The 17,932-nt window shown below is 41.9% G+C and overlaps 1 pseudogene; it reads right to left on the bottom strand.

The window, feature by feature from the left end:
* Positions 1-1,448: 1,448 nt before the first annotated feature.
* The window catches only part of LOC112248462, a 48,875-nt pseudogene continuing 32,391 nt past the window's right edge, over positions 1,449-17,932 (bottom strand).

The following is a 17,932-nucleotide window of genomic DNA, read 5'->3' as shown; positions in this document are numbered from 1 at the left end:
TGACTCCGTTACACCAGCTCTGTCAGCAGGAATGGGCCAAAATTCACCCAACTTATTGTGGAAAGCTTGTAGAAGGCTACCCAAAACGTTTGACCCAAGTTAAACAATTTAAAGGCAATGCTACCAAATACTAATTGAGTGTATGTAAACTTCTGACCCACTGGGAATGTGAAGTAAATCATTCTACTATTATTCTGACATTTCACATTCTTTAAACAAAGTGGTGACCCTAACTGACCTAAGACAGGGCATTTTTACTAGGATTAGTTTAAATGTATTTGGCTAAGGTGTATGTAAACTTCTGACTTCAACTGTACATGAACTGTCTGCATATCTTTGTCCAGTTACAGAAAACAGTTTGTTGGATCTCACTATAGCACTAAAAACTGAGCATGTAGCCATGCCAATAGAGGTTATTGCTACAGTACACCGCTCAATACGATCAAACACAATTGGTATGGTTTTCAGGGGATTCCATACTTTTTAGATCTTTGGACATACATCAGTATGTCAAATGTATTTTCATTGTTTAAATATCATAGACAGTAGGAACAACATTAAATGGGACCAAACTATTTTCCTTGCAGAAAACCTGGCCATTTTTTAAAATGGTAGAGTGAGTGGGTAAGTAGACATTAGGTGAGCCTGATATTGCCCCCCTGGACCACACTTCCATCCTTCTGACCAATACGTAGCATCTAAACCTCGGGAAGCTGTTTCTTACAGTGCAAAATAATTAATATTCACTTGTGTATTCTCTGATTCTAGAGATGATTTAGTGTTCTCAGTGAAGCTGTGGCTGAGATACAGTAGCTTTGAACAAGATATCTGCAATAAATCATTCCCATTTACTGACCACTGTCCTTTCTCCAAAGTTATATAAGGGATTCAACTGAAACATTACCCTTAAAGTTCTGGAGCATGTCTTTTTTTTAAACCTCCCGCTTTGGGCTGGGTGTGTCAATGTGTAGTTCATACGACGAGCAGAATTACCATCTTCTCAATTAGCCATTACATCCTTAGTTTGAAAGGGTTTGTGCTGTGTCGTTTTCCCCACATGGGCCAGCCCCTAGCAATTCAACATGTAGTCAATGAGCTTCGGCCCCTCGCCATTTGGGTGACCGCTAGAAAGATGCATACACAGTAGAGCCCGAGAAAACACAATGACGTGGTGCACATATGGCATAACATTTTCGGGGACTATTTTTAAAACTACTGGCAAGACATTATACAAAAGTACTGGAGAATCTCTAATATAATTTATGCAGTTGCCATTAAATAGTGAATTTGTAAATGGGAAGAACAAACTGAATATTGATGAGATATGTTCACTGGACACTATTTTGACTAATTCCCAACAATGTAGAAATATTATTGTATGTTCCTTAATAAAGAAACTGATTATCAGTCAATTTCATTTAGTTGAAGTGTATGACAAGGCAGATCACTGAAGGAGACTCTTCTTACATCCATTTATTGCATGGTTGTTCATAGAAAATGACAATGGAAGAAGCTTTACTGAAAACAATGTCTAAACAGGATGGTAAGTAAGAGCTACAAAATAAACAGCTTCATAAAGACCATTAACATAACAGATTACAAGTCATGTTTCTCACTCAATAATAATGGTAAATAAGTTGAACTAGAACTATTTTTTGGATAAGATTTTTTTTTTTTTTAAATACACATTTAGTCAATAATGCATTTTGTACATAGCTGTCCACAAAGAAAAGGCACATTCATTGCATTGTTCATAGAAAAACAGTAAACTTGTCATGTTGAGGGAATTCTAAGGAAGCATTTTCCATTAATAAATATGCAACAAATGTGGGTATAATAGTTAAGTGATGTACTTAAATCATATGCATGACCTCACCTTAAGGCAATAACTGATAGTCCTCTCCTAGTTTTATTTGATCTGTTATGTAGTAGGAACATTTACTGGAGAGTTTAAATCAATAATTCATCTGAGGACAAACAATGGAACAAAGAACCACTTCGATAACGGTCAAATGAAGGAAAGCTATGGGAACAATGAACAGTAAGTGTCACTAGAGGGAGCAAGAGCGTTGCTTTTGAAAGGCAAGTACTCTAGCTCGACTTGTAAACCTACTGTACGTGAAGAAGAACAAGAGAAGGGTACAAGGACTATCTGTCAGATTTAGTAGGGGACGATTAGGGAACAAACAAACATTTTGACACGTTTTATACAGTCACCATCAGAGGTCTGGAGTTGAGAGTTTGACATATATCCATAGCCGGGAAGCTGGAGTGGCTAGTGTTAAATATTACTTTCAATATATCATTTTTTTACCCCAACAAATAAGCTCCTGGACCACAATGCACAGGCTAGATCACTGTGCATAAACCCTGAGGGAGGGAGAAATACAGAGATTCAAATGAATGTAGCTTTCTGACCTATACTTCCTCTAGTCCGATAACATTTAAATACTAGTGTTCAATACAGTACCACCAATTTGTTACAATAAATTCCATATTGGTACGTACCTTGATTTGGAAAAGATTACAAAACTCAAATGATCAAAAACAAGTATGCAGCTTTGAGAAGAAATTGTGATCCACAGATATCCTACACATCTATAGTTCTATGTGTAATTCTATGGTGTGACCCACAAATGAGTTCTTAGAACGGTTTCATTCCATCGTTTAAAAAAATATATACATATTGGCTTATGATAATAGCACTTGGCTGATGGCTTGGCGGCAGGTAAAATGCTTGGAGTTGCTATCAGTGTTTCTTTAGACGTGAGGAAAGGGTCAGATGAGAGATGTGAGAGAGGTGGGAAGATGAGTGCAAGAAACAGTTGATGATTAGGATATGACCAAAGCTGTCCATTTGCACAGTGAGAAGGATTCTGAAGAGCAATCCATTCACTGAGGTTTGAAAGGAGTCAAGGCCAGAGGTATAGAGCGAGCCCTTCCTCTCCTTGGTGTTCTCTCCCTCTCTCAGTCATCAGCGACAAAGGACAGAGCACGCAGCTCACTCAGCTTGGCTTCATTCTTCCTCTCCCTCTGCTCATCACTCAGCCCTGCCTGGTCGATCTGATCCGTCAACTCACTGAAAATATTGTGCATCTCCGTGAAGTACACCACCTGAAAGAGAGAAGGAAAGATAATGGTGAATTTACTGGGGTGGAAAACTTTAAGACGATGAGGGTCTTACGGAAAGAGAGCAGTTAAAGTTCAAATCAGAACCCTGCCCAGTCCACCCCCACAATCTAGCTACAGTTTACTTACAACATGCAGAGGCTCATGGTCCTATAGCCCTTCACCTACACTAATGAGAAGCCATTCAGAAGTAAAGGAGCGAGCCCGTAGAAATCAAACAACTAAAACAAAGCCCAAACCCCAGCTCTTCAGTGGGTAGTGACCCTGCCTTTTCTCTCCCAATCTGAACATGAGATAGAGAGTGTTCGCTGAAAGCTTTCTTGACACATCCCACCCCTGCTTCTTCCCCCAGTTCATGAGTCAGGATCCCAGGAGAGATGCTTTGATGATTAATAGACTTTAATCACATTACAAGACTCCAGAAGAGTGGGCCGAGAATGAAAGTACTGGGAAATACAACCCCTTGAAACCCACACACATTTCAATATTTATTCATGCAGCGATGCATACGCTACAGTGCACTTTAGGGGGCATTTCAGACTTATTTGGAAATGCACACGTGTGTTCTGCATAGCGGCTGGAATAAAAGAAGAGCTGCTGGCAGATCAAGGCATTGAAGAATAGAGAGACAGGCCATTTCAGATAGGAAAATGAAGATCTCTCTCTTGGGTAGGGAGAACATGCAACTATAAGAGATTTGTCACAGGATGCATGCTGGTAGAGAAATGATCATGTAGCCATTTTCAAAGAATTACATTTAAACTGTGATTAACTATCCAAATGTCTATTCCACATGACGTGTTCCAGCTTCAGTCCAGTTATATTAACAGAAGCTAATTGGTATACCCAGTGAACCCAGTTTGAAAAGCCTCTGTGTTTATACCGAACTCTGTCACCTAGACCACATGAGTGGGCCATGAGTATTGGGTTACCAGTGTATGTGGGGGCAAAGCGGATATTTTTCATTTAAAAAATGGCTTGGTGAAAAAGCTATGGGATACATGTCAGTTATAATGTACACCAGATCACTGTGTCCGGTCTGGGGTGAACATCCTTTATGTCATCCAATCTCTACAATTAGCCCAGTAATCATGTGCCATAAACTCCACGGACCACCTATGAAAAGGAGCCAATGGCCAAATGCATAATTATTTATATTACCTTTTTTAAAATATATATATTTTTTAATACAAATAACCAAATACACACCCTCGTCAACCTGGCCCTGATGACTAAATATTTATTTAGACAGAGAGCTACACCGACTCATCTGACCTCAACTCTTTATTTCACTAACAATATTTAAAAAACATACAGTACATGAGATCATTTTTTGGGGCATCCAATAAGATCCCATCTCTATCAATCTGGTCTATCAATTGCCTCAGGAGAAGTGCAATATAACTAAATCATTATGACAGTAGCGTGTCAAAAGAACACATTTCTTTCTGCTAGTACAAGCAGTACAGAACACCCTAACCAAGAACAACCACAGGGAATCCACACTCAGACAATGTCTCAATTATCCAGCATCTGTACAGGTGGACAGGCACATCCGATCACAGCAGAGCATTGCGTCCCATTCATAGCCATTTCATGAAACTCCTGCTAGTGGTGCTAGAGCTCAGAACAAAGGGAGGCATTGTGAGGGCGCCCTGGGAGCCATGCAGCAGGTCCGGGGGAGTGGGAGTCCAGACCGTGCATGGGCTGCTGTGCTGACTGACCACCCAGGAGCGGCTGTGTTGGAGGAGTGGGTGTGTAGAACAGCCCAGCACTGGAGTCTGTCCCTCTGGCCCAACTGCGCACCCCCCGCCTCCATTCACAGTGTTCTGGAGTTAGAGATGAGCTTTTGAATTTGAGTCATCAGCGCTTTGCCTTCAGAGGGCCCTCATTACTGTTTCAAGTCATTCTTTGCAGATGACTGAGTACAGACCTGCTCCAATGTCCATAGAGGACAGAGCACTGAAAAAGGGACACTAACAGTGGGAAGGCCCAAAATCTTCACCCAATAGTTTTATATCCACAACCGGTCTTTATTAAATCCTTATCTTACAGGGCATTGGATCCATGTTTCTACAATCATCATTCTAGGGAGAGGTGATGTCCAGTGTTACATAACAGAGCTACTATGGAGGAGATAATCCTGATCAATTAACAAGATTACCAGAGACCTAATGGCAGCTGCCAAGTTTATTCAGACTGCCTCCAGTGACACCATCTCCTGAGCTGTGCAGATCAGGCTACGCTGCTGTTACACAAGTCTGTCTTTACTCAGCCAGCCCAGGAGGGCTCCATTCACTTCCAGTCTTCCAGTAACAGTCATCACATGCAAGCCTACCCTCTTGTTGTAATCTAACAGAAACACAGAGAAAGTAAAGAACTCTGTCACGGAAGACAGAACTATGGATAGATCAAAGGGCGCAAATATCAACTTCCTTTGAACCCCCTCTGGGCTTGCCTGGTTGTATCAATGACTAAATGTTGTTTGAGTCTGATAGGCAGCTTTCGGTCTGTCAGTGTGTTTGGGGGTGGGGTGCCAGCCTGGCCTAGTGCCAGCCTGGCCTAGTGACATGGCCACTACTCAATCTGATTAGGCGTGTGCCAGTCTCTATCCCAAAAACAAAATGACATGGCTGGTGTGCGGGGGGGTAGGCGTGGGTGACGGTTGAGGGTGCCCGGCTCAGCTGCTAGTCTGGTTAAAGCGAGACGGGCTTGCAGGTTAGAGGGGCTGGAGCCAGACAGATAGACGGACAGACCTGGGCCTCCTGGGCTAATCAGGGAGGCGTGGGGGGTTAATCACATTAAGACTATGTGGAGGGAGACAGGAAGGATTACACTCTCTCTCCACTCCACTACCACCCTCTCTGCTGTTGGTCAACAGACAGCTGGGGGCAACACAACACTACAGATCAACAATCTACTAAAATTACGAATAAAACCCATTGGAAACTTTTCGGCCAGATGTGAACAAGTTTTGTGTATCAACTGAATGCTCATACATACCTAGGCCTAATAATTCATAACTGTGCATGTATATATGCATTACAAAGATGGCTCACGGGAGTAAAACTGGGTACGTGTGCACCCAGCCACACTATAGCTCACCTGTGCCCGGATGAGTGACTCAAAGCTGGGCTGAAAGTAGTCGATGCGGCTGTGGTAGAACTTGGGCATCTCATCCAGCAGCTGTTTGTTCTTGGCTTCAAAGTCCTCCCTGACTGGTCTCAGCTCCTCCCTGGCCTGGCCGGGGGCAAACAGAAGACAGGTCAACACTTCAACAAAAACACACATCATTACTATGGAGTCTCAACAATCACATTCCAGCTTCGTTCTCAGGAATGTCATCTGTCAATAACCATGAAAAACAATAGGAGAATGAAAATGTGTTCTGACGCAGAACAATAGAGAAAAAAAAGAAAAAGACTAATCACGACCACAAGTGAAGAGGAGTGGGTTATGTGGGAAGACTTGGCTGTGTGCAGACCACACCACCGCTGATCAGGATGATGTGTGATGTATTAGTACGTAGTCTATTGGTGGGCATAAAGAAATTATATCTCAACGAATATGTATGATTTAGAGTGCATGATGTGTGTGTATGTTCGTGGGGGGGGTGTAACAGCATCACCTGTGAGCACTCATGTTTATCTTGAGAATCTACTCTGTGTGTCCGTCCTTAGTGAGTCTGTTAAAATGGTGTGGTAGTGTTTTGTCAAGATCATTTCTCTAAGAGCTGTGAGATTCAAAGACCAAGGAGATAGGGGGCCTGTTTAGGCTTTGTGCCCCTGACAATGCTTTTTTCAATGTGTGTGGGTGGGCAGCCATGTGAGGGTGTGAGCCCAGGCAGCACTGCATTGATATCTGTGAATGTGTGTGTGCTGCTGAAGAGGTCTCTGTGAGTGTGTCTACAATACTCAATTACGTGCCTGTATATGTGCAGCAGTGTCTTTTCTAAAGGCTATACTTCTAAAGCCTGGTAGCTTGTGTGGGTGAACAGAGAGCACATGTACAGTATGCATTGCGCTCAACTATTTTTGTTCACAGCCAGTCAACATTTGTACCTTGTTCACTTCTTGATTGTATTGAACACACTGACATCATACTAGGACTTCTGCTGCCCAACAGAGAGATGGAGTGAGAGATGAAGTGGCAACACGTGCCAGCAGAAGCTGTTTAGCACTGTTCCGTTACATTGAAAGAGCAGCGTACCTGGTGCAGTTTGACCATGGTGGGGCCCGTCTTCTCCTTCTCTTCATACTTCTTTACTTTTGACTGTAACCACTTGTAGTCCTGTAGAGCTTGCTCCCTTCGTTTCACAGCAATGTTGAGGCTGGGGAACACACTGCTGTACCTGAGACGCACAGACAGAGACACAGTGAATCAGAACTGACACACAGAGGCAGACCTTGAGACACAGAGAGACAGAGCGACAGATACCAAAGAGCCAAAGTGACTGCTTTGTACATGAGATGTGGACATAACGAGACATGACATTGCTCTGTGTACATGGACATACAGACAAGAGCCTGTCAGAGGAACAGCTGCCTATTGACAATATGAATGAAACTTCCTACATATTGCAAAGTGCCCGCAATTCAGACCAATAAATCTAAACAAATCATGCAAAAATGAACCAAAGTTGTCTTAAAATAATAAACGTGCATTGAAAAAAGTATTGCACTTTAAAATCGAAAGTAAACTAGACAAGAAAGAATAAGCTTTCTCTAAACCACTGACAACTTGTTGAAGTGCTCATGTGAGGTCTCGTGGATCGATAGCATGCAGCACAGAAAAGTGCTCTCAAGTAGGAGACATCTTAGTGTAGACTGGAGTCACTTTCAAACAACCAAGGAGGCCAATTTTCGGTCAAACCGACTCCAATTTTTATTTAACTACTATAGCGCAAATGGCATGAAACAATTCAATTGTTTTCAATGATTTTATTCAAAATGAAAATACAATCTTTCCGAAAGAATCCTTGTCTCAGGTACTAAAAATAGGAAACACATTTGTAACTTAGCAACAGGAGTCCGTGCCTCATCCTGGGACTTACTTTGCTCCAACACACTGGTTCTGTACGTTCTGTTTTTATGGGAAATACAGTACAGAAATGCAGCTACACCACTTAATTTGCAAAAGATTTACATTTTTCAAACTAGAAAACTAAAACGGTTGCAAACCTGTTTAGTCAGAAAATCTTACCATTATAGACTAACCATTAAGTCAATGGTGGAGATGTATAACTAGACATCTGGATTTTCACACATTTGAGAGCACTTTAATGTACTTTGTATGATTCTATATAGGCACAGTAAGTCAGGTGTCACATTCATCATGCATGTTTACCCAGGTCCAAGTTTCATAACCTGATGACAATTCTTAGCTTTTCTATGATTCATCTGGGAGGATTCCATACAGGCTGCAGCTAGCTATAGCCTAGTTCCTTGAACGTCTGCTACTCTCACTAGTGTGCAGTGTGCCAGTGATTCATTTTTTCCTCAAACAATGAGCCAATTCTCCTGGTCCTCTTCTTAATATACCACAGGTGAGGGGAATCCACAATGGACCTGACAAGAGGTTGCGAAATCCAGTCTGCCTCAACAAAGAGTAGAATAAGCCCTGTGAGGGGGTGGCCAGCTGGGGTGGGGGGAGTTGGGCAGCGTGACGTGACCTGGGCTCAGCCTAAGACAAGCTGTAGATTGTTTCCCACAGGAAGTTTAGAAGGGAGCGGCCCTGTATCGTTTTGGCGACGTCACAGAGCCCAGCCCCACGACCCACGCTCTCCCTCTATTTATAAAACAACACTTTGGCCCAGTTTACGGCAGGCAGCCAGGCTGGGTGGATGCCTTCCTCTAGTAATTTACGATCTGTCTCTTGCTCCAGTGTAGTGTATACATACTTCAAGTGCCAGGGGATTACACAACCGCCCCCTAAGCATGAATGCACTCCGACACGATTCCATTGGCCCATGACAACAATACACACCACACTGACTCATTAAAGACATAAAGGCTGACCGCATTCTCCTCCTCCAGAGCACCTCACTTCACACCACCTCTGCACGGCATCATGAGGTGCCATGTGATCAGATGCTCTCACTTCAGACTACATCACAATAGAGTAGTAATGATAACATCTGGGTCACTCACACATGATCACATTGTAGGTAGGAGGTTTCCGACAGTCAGGAAGACCACCACTTCCTTTCTCTTAATGATGTGACTGAGAGAACACCTGTGTGAGCCGATATTAGGAGGTCACTGTTCTAATGCTGTCATACCTAGAGGATGCCAATGTGTCTGTTGTGCTCAGACTATCTAAAGAGTAGCTCTGTGGGAGCCTGGCTGACTCAGCTGACAGTGGCTGTGTTTGAAAGTCACTGTACACACTGCGTAATGATAGTTTGGGATCGCTGGCTGGGCTGGACATTTCCCTAGATGTCTGTGGTCTGACTTCCACAAACTGACAAGTCGGCTCCAGACCAGCCTATATTTAATCCGGCCTCGTCTAGGCCTAAGCTCTGCTGGACCAAGGGCGCACCACCACTGTCTGTGTGACAGGTCAGTCAGGGTGTGGTGGCTGGCTGGATGGAAAAAGCAGCTGGACGAGAGCTTGTTTATGACAAGTTGATCCACAGCCGGACCGACACAACCAGACAGCCAGCCAGACAAGCCCAAGTCTGGACCAACCAGCCCTGCCGGAGCAGAGACAGTAGTCTGGCAGGTTGACTGACCGGTCCACTGAACACTGTCACATGACAAAAGGCCTCTCTAAGAACATGTTCACCTTCCGTGTCTCATTGTCTATGAAATGAGGAAGTAACACAATGAAAGCCAAGTTTACGCAATCACATAAGGCATTATTTATGTGTAATGAAAATACAAAGTCACTGAGAGGCTAAGTGTTGCGTGAAAGCTAGAGTGCCAACAGAACCTCTGTTTTGATAGGGAAGGTTTGCTCTGCCGCAACATGCCTGATGCTTTGTCTCTGTTGATCGAAAGTGGGAGGACGACTCACGCAAGCTAGATAGATACCTGATACACCAGATATTAAAAAATATATGGTTTTATTGTCACATTCACCAGATAGGTGAAATGTGTTGTTTTACAGGGTCAGCTATAAGGCAAGAGCAGAAAAAAAATGTCTAAAATAACTTAAATAAAAAACATTTCTGTGAACTAAAATGTAGGCTAGTTTATAGGCTACATAATTTTGAGACACCCCCGTAAAACACATCTAATTGCTTCAATCTGACAGTGACAGAAAACAAAACAGCACCTTGAGTAACTCCCAAAGTAGACTAAATGAACCAGAGTGTCAGGGGCAGTCACTTTCTTCCCTAACCCCAGGTCTTACAACAGGGCTGCATTCTGTCTCACCTAAAAGAGCAACGAAGCAGAAAGGGTTAGGATAGGAGGCCTCATACCCACTCACTCCCCCTTGGGTATGAGCATCGAGTCTTCAAACGGACATCAAAGCTTGATCTTTAACCAGAAATCACTTCTTTTTTTTTTTATACTGTAAAACTATTTGGTGGAATGTGCTTTGTGGCTGCCAGAACGGGCAAGTGAAATTTTGTCTTGAAGACAAAGGTAATTTGCTTTGACTCTAATGTTCCATTTGTACATGCGCCTTTCCAAGGAACAACAAAAAAGAAAACAAGTCCAGCATCACACTGTTCTCCTTAAATTCCCTTTCCCCTCCATATCTCATTCACTCAATTGAATTCCGACTCCTCCCTCCACACACGCGTTCTGAGTGCGCACACAAGCTCCTTATACCCGGACTATACCAATCGCATTGCGTGCGCGAGCGTTGCAAAATAAATGTTGGAATATATGTTATTCAATTATTGCGCCAACGAGCGTCTGCGTTGCCAAGGGCTAAAATAGAAGTCATTCCTATTTCTGACGCAGATCACGCTGCAAGTCCTGCCTCTCCCATCCCCTCATTGGTTTATAGAAGCAGATACCCACGTGCCATCTCCTCATTGGCTATACCCACGTGGCTGATTGAAAGACAAACTGTTTTGCCGGTCGTCGTGGTAATACTATGAAAGTGTAGATGCCAATCACCATATAAAGTTCAAAGATGAAAAAGTCTGGAAGGAGGAGAGATGAGTAGAAACGATTCGGTTGACCGTTTTATGTGTGGATTAATTGTCAGAGGACCTTGTGCATTTCAGGTAAAATAACAACAGAATGTTTATATCCCAGGACAAATTAGTTAGCAACAGCAAGCTAGCTAAATAGGACAAATTAGCTAGCAAGTGCAAGCTAACTAGCTAAATTGAATGTTTAATGCTTTTCGACCTGTCCCCAAATTAATGTCATTGGTTCAGAGTTTGTTTTGATATTTTAACCTGCGTGTCGTGATCGCGTTTGGTGTAGGGGGACAAAATACATTTATGCACGATGGCGCACACGCGCAGCCGGTTTGGGTTCCATGTTAGGCTTACAGAAATACAAGTCTATAAAACAAATATGATGGGATACACAAGATATATTCCATGTCAAATTTTATCACAAATTCAAAATGGACTGTTTGATTGAAGTAGGAAAATATGTGTTCCAACAATGAGCTACAGTTTGGAATAATTGCGTCCTGTCTAGTTCTTGCTTATGCTACTTTGCAAACTGCTAGTGCCATTTAGAATTGGTTAGCCTAGGGCCCTAGGCTATAACCCCCCCTAAACATTGACAGGTTCCACACTGAAAATATGCAAAAATGGTTTGAGAAAAGACAAAGAGTGTACTTTCATCAGAATCAGTGAGCATAGGCCTACTCACCAAACTGATGTCGTGGCTGTAATTCATCACCATACAATGTCCAATGTGGAAATGTTCATCCACTTAAATTCCAGAGAACAGGCAGAATAAACTAAATTGAACATCTGTATATCGAAAAGAAGACAGATTTTGGTTTGTAACTCAGATTTTGTTATATTTCAACTGGCCAAATTGAGCCAGGTTTCAAATGATCACTCTTTGAAAATAACTGTTCCAGGCACGAGATGTGAATTACTTCACAATGGCAACTTTTTACATTTGGAAAAAAAATAATGTTATATTTTATTCTGTTATATTACATTTCTTTACAATGAAATAGGCGTGTCTTGACTATGATAAGGGCTCGAGAAATAAGAACATCTTGTCTGCTAAATAAATAAAAAAACAAGACATTTTTTTTATTTTTAAACAAGGATTCTAGAAGCAAGCACCACTGCTGAGGTTACTGCCTTTTTAAAGATTGTGTTCCACAATGTAATATAAACAGTTGATATTACGGTTTCAATAAATTAATTAACATTTTATTGACGGAATATATATGGGGCAATTTAGCAATTAGGATTTGTTATCTGTAATGGTTATGATAAATTAAGCATTGTTGTGGTCTGTTGGCATATAGATAAAATGTGCAATATTTATTTTCCAGTGCGGGCCTTGAGTTCTAAAAATAGATTTGCTTTTCCATTCGAGTACTCGAAAAAAAATAATGCGGGTACTTGAACAGTCAAAGAATGTCAAATGCCCATCCCTACATATAAATACACTGATGTCATTCACTGTCTCCCCCCCCCCTGAGTAGATGGATTTCACAGCTGTGTGTGAGTGAGTGAGTGAGTGAGTGAGTGAGTGAGTGAGTGAGTGAGTGAGTGAGTGAGTGAGTGAGTGAGTGAGTGAGTGAGTGAGTGAGTGAGTGAGTGAGTGAGTGAGTGAGTGAGCGAGCGAGCGAGTGAGTGAGCGAGCACAGAGAGCTGGTAGTCCCATCCACCAAACTACCAGGTTTGAAACTGGGAAGAGACTCAGGGGGTATGCTAATTTGGTATATAGGTGACCTAACCCACTCTATTAAATTAGTCAAAACAGGAACATTTGGCAAGAAATGAATAAGGACATTATCTCAACAGAGAAAAATGTCCTCATGTGTGCTACCTATATCCCCCCAGTAGAATCCCCATACTTTAATGATGACAGCTTCTCCATCCTAGAGGGGGAGATCAACGATTTCCAGGCCCAGGGGGCATGTACTAGTCTGTGGCGACCTAAATGCCAGAACTGGACAAGAACCTGACACCCTCAGCACACAGGGGGACAAACACCTACCTGGGAGGTGACAGCATTCCCTCTGCCATATGCCCCACTAGACACAACTGCGACAACATAACTAACAAAAACGGGTCACAACTCCTGCAGCTCGGTCGGACCCTGGGTATGTACATAGTCAATGGTAGGCTTTGCGGGGACTCCTATGGTAGGTACACCTATAGCTAAAGTAGTACTGTAGTCTACTTTATTACTGACCTCAACCCAGTCTCTTAGAGCATTCACAGTCAGCCCACAGACACCCCTATCAGATCACAGCAAAATCAGTCTACTTGAATGGAGCTTTGCTCAATCATGAGGCATCAAAGCCAAAGGAACTGAATACTATTAAGAAATACTATAGATGGAAGGAAAGTAGTGTGGAAATCTACCAAAAAACAATTAGGCAACAAATTCAATCCATTCTAGACAATTTCCTGGACAAAACATTTCCCTGTAATAGTGAAGGTGTAAACTTGGCAGTAAAAAACCTAAACAGTACATTTGACCTCTCAGCTTCCCTATCAAATCTAAACATTTCAAGCAGACAACCTAAGAACATTAACAACAATGACAAATGATTTGATGAAGAATGCAAAAACCTCAGAAAGAAATTGAGAAACCTAACCAATGGAAAACATAGAGACCCAGAAGACTGGAGCCTACGCCTTCACTAAGGTGAATCACAAAAACAATACAGAAATACACTTCGGAAAAAGAAGGAACAGCATGTCAGAAATCAGCTCAATGTAATTGAAGAATCCATATAATCGAACCACTTCTGGGAAAATTGGAAAACTCTAAACAAACAACAACACGAAGAGTTATCTATCCAAAACAGAGATGTATGGATAAACCACTTCTATAACAAAGAACAAACAGCAAAAACATATACAAATCTTAGAATCAACTATTAAAGACTACCAGAACCCACTGGACTATCCAATTACATTGAATGTAATTAAACAACAGGACACAATACAAACCCTCCAACCCCAAAAGGCATGTGGTGTTGATGGTATTCTAAATGTCTAAATGTCTAAATTATAAAATATACAGACCACAACTTCCAATTGGCTATACTTAAACACTTTAACATCATCCTCAGCTCTGGTATATTCCCCAATATGTGGAACCAAGGACTGATCACCCCAATCCACAAAAGTGGAGACAAATTTGACCCCAATAACTACCGTGGGATAGACTCGTACATTTCCTCAGCGAAAACAATGTACTGAGCAAATGTCAAATTGGCTTTTTACCATATTACTGTACGACAGACCACGTATTCACCATGCACACCCTAATTGACAAACAAACCAAAATATAGGCAAAGTCTTCAAAAAAGCTTTCGACTCAATTTGGCATGAGGGCCTGATATACAAATTGATGGAAAGTGGTGTTGGGGGGAAAATATACAACATTATAAAATCCATGTACACAAACAGCAAGTGTGCGGTTACAATTGGCAAAAAACACACACATTTCTTTCCACGGGGCCTGGGGGTGAGACAGGGTACCAGCTTAAGCCCCACTCTCTTCAACATATATATCAACTAATTGGTGAGGGCACTAGAACAGTCTGCAACACCCAGCCTCACCCTACTAGAATCTGAAGTCAAATGACTCGTGTTTGCTGATGATCGAGTGCTTCTCTCCCCAACCAAGGAGGGCCTACAGCAGCACCTAGATCTTCTGCACAGATTCTGGGCCCTGACTGGGCCCTGACAGTAAATATCAGTAAGACAAAAATAATGGTGTTCCAAAAAATGTCCAGTTGCCAGGAACACGAATACAAATTCCATCTAGACACCATTGCCCTAGAGCGCACAAAAAAACAATATACCTCGGCCTAAATATCAGCGCCACAGGTAACTTCCACAAAGCTGTGAACAATCTTATAGACAAGGCAAGGGCCTTCTATACCATTGAAAGGAACATAAAATTCGACATACAAATTAGGATCTGGCCAAAAATACTTGAATCAGTTATAGAAACCATTGTCCTTTATGGTTGTGAGGTCTGGGGTCCGCTCACCATCCAAGATTTCACAAAATGAGACAAACACCAAATAGAGACTCTGCATGCAGAATTCTGCTAAATATCCTCTGTGTACAAAGTAAAACACCAAATAATGTATGCAGAGCAGAAAGGCCAATATCAGCTAATTATCCAAATTCAGAAAAGAGACTTTAAATTCTACAACCACCTAAAAGGAAGCGATTCCCAAACCTTCCATTACAAAGCCATCACCTACAGAGAAATTAAGCTGGTGAAGAGCACCCTAAGCAAGCTGGTCCTGGGGCTATGTTCACAAACAGACCCCACAGAGAGCCAGGACAGCAACACAATTCGACCCAACCAAATCATGAGAAAAAAAGATACTTGACACATGGGAAAGAATTAACAAAAAAACCTGAGCAAACTTGAACTCTATTTGGCCCTAAACAGAGAGTACACAGTGGCAGAATACCTGACCAACGTGACTGACCCAAAATTAAGGAAATATTTGACTATGTACAGACTCACTGAGCATAGCCTTGCTATTGAGAAATGCCGCCGAAGGCAGTCCCCGCTCTCAAGAGAAGACAGGCTACAGTATGTGCACACTTCCCACAAAATGAGGTGGAAACTGAGCTACACTTCCTAACCTCGTGCCAAATGTATGACCATATTAGAGAGACATATTTCCCTCAGATACACAGACCCACAAAGAATTAGAAAACAATCCGTTTGTGACCTGTTGCCACAAGAAAAGCGCAACCAGTGAAGAACAAACACCATTGTAAATACAACCTATATTTAATGTTTATTTATTTTCCCTTTTGTACTTTAACATCATTACAACACTGTATATAGACATATGACATTTGAAATGTCTATTATTTTGGAACGTTTGTAAGTGTAATGTTTACTGTTAATCTTTTATTGTTTATTATCTAGTTCACTTGCTTTGGCAATGTTAACATATGTTTCCTATGCCAATAAAGCCCTTAAATTGAATGGAGAGAGGGAGTGACAGAAAAAGGGAGAGACAGAGAAAGGGAGAGCACATTTTCATGCTCATCATTTCCTGGATGTTGGTGGGTGCTTATATTTGTCCTAATACAGTGAGTGTTAATTACCCAACTAAGTGTAGCCTACATTTGAATACACATACTCTGGCACATACACAGCCCATTGAAGTGACAAATAAAAAAAACTCCATTAACACTGTCCAGGCTCAGGCCATTCTCGGCTCTATTTAAGATTCCACACATTTTCTTACAGATCGACACAAAAACATCAAGACTATTGAGACTTCAGAAACAATGATTAACATTCGGTTACTGGTGGACTAATGGCATTTTATTTCTAATGGAAGCTTAATGTATGGTGGCTTAATAGAGCAGTCCTCTACTTTGATGTCTAATTACAATATGCGGAGCTTCAACGCCATATACAGCAACAGGACTGACGGCTTGTTTTCCTCGTCCTAAAATAGTGGTCACCAACCTTTTGAGTCAAGATCACTTTCCGAGTTAAAATGCAAGCCGAGCTCTACCGCTCAGATTTTAATATATATATATATATATTTTAAAATATATATTTTAAAACATCTTCAAAAATGTAAGCCTGTAACAGTTCTGTAGAAATAAGGTTTGTTCAGTAGGCTACAGGCCCAAAATATTACACTGCATATTGGCACAGTGTGTTTGGGATCATTGTCATGCTGAAAGACCCAGCCACGTTTCATCTTCAACGCCCTTGCTGATGGAAGGAGGTTTTCACTCAAAATCTCACGATACATGGCCCCATTCATTCTTTCCTTTACACGGGATCAGTTGTCCTGGTCCCTTTGCAGAAAAACAGCCCCAAAGCATGATGTCTCCACCCCATGCTTCACAGTAGGTATGGTGTTCTTTGGATGCAACTCAGCATTCTTTGTCCTCCAAACACGACGAGTTGAGTTTTTACCAAAAAGTTATATTTTGGTTTCATCTGACCATATGACATTCTCCCAATCTTCTTCTGGATCATCCAAATGCTCTCTAGCAAACTTCAGACGGGCCTGGACATGTACTGGCTTAAGCAGGGGGACACGTCTGGCACTGCAGGATTTGAGTCCCTGGCGGCGTAGTGTGTTACTGATGGTAGGCTTTGTTACTTTGGTCCCAGCTCTCTGCAGGTCATTCACTAGGTCCCCCGTGTGGTTCTGGGATTTTTGCTCACCGTTCTTGTGATCATTTTGACCCCACGGGGTGAGATCTTGCGTGGAGCCCCAGATCGAGGGAGATTATCAGTGGTCTTGTATGTCTTCCATTTCCTAATAATTGCTCCCACAGTTGATTTCTTCAAACCAAGCTGCTTACCTATTGCAGATTCAGTCTTCCCAGCCTGGTGCAGGTCTACAATTTTGTTTCTGGTGTCCTTTGACAGCTCTTTGGTCTTGGCCATAGTGGAGTTTGGAGTGTGACTGTTTGAGGTTGAGGACAGGTGTCTTTTATACTGATAACAAGTTCAAACAGGTGACATTAATACAGGTAACGAGTGGAGGACAGAGGAGCCTCTTAAAGAAGAAGTTACAGGTCTGTGAGAGCCAGAAATCTTGCTTGTTTGTAGGTGACCAAATACTTATTTTCTACCATAATTTTCAAATAAATTCATTAAAAATCCTACAAATGTGGTGATTTTCTGGATTTTTTTTTCTCATTTTGTCTGTCATAGTTGAAGTGTAC

This window comes from Oncorhynchus tshawytscha, linkage group LG04, assembly GCF_018296145.1.
Source record: "Oncorhynchus tshawytscha isolate Ot180627B linkage group LG04, Otsh_v2.0, whole genome shotgun sequence".
Taxonomy (NCBI): Eukaryota; Metazoa; Chordata; class Actinopteri; order Salmoniformes; family Salmonidae; genus Oncorhynchus; species Oncorhynchus tshawytscha.
The sequence above is the reverse complement of the archived record's forward strand: the minus strand, read 5'-3'. Positions and strand labels throughout refer to the sequence as shown.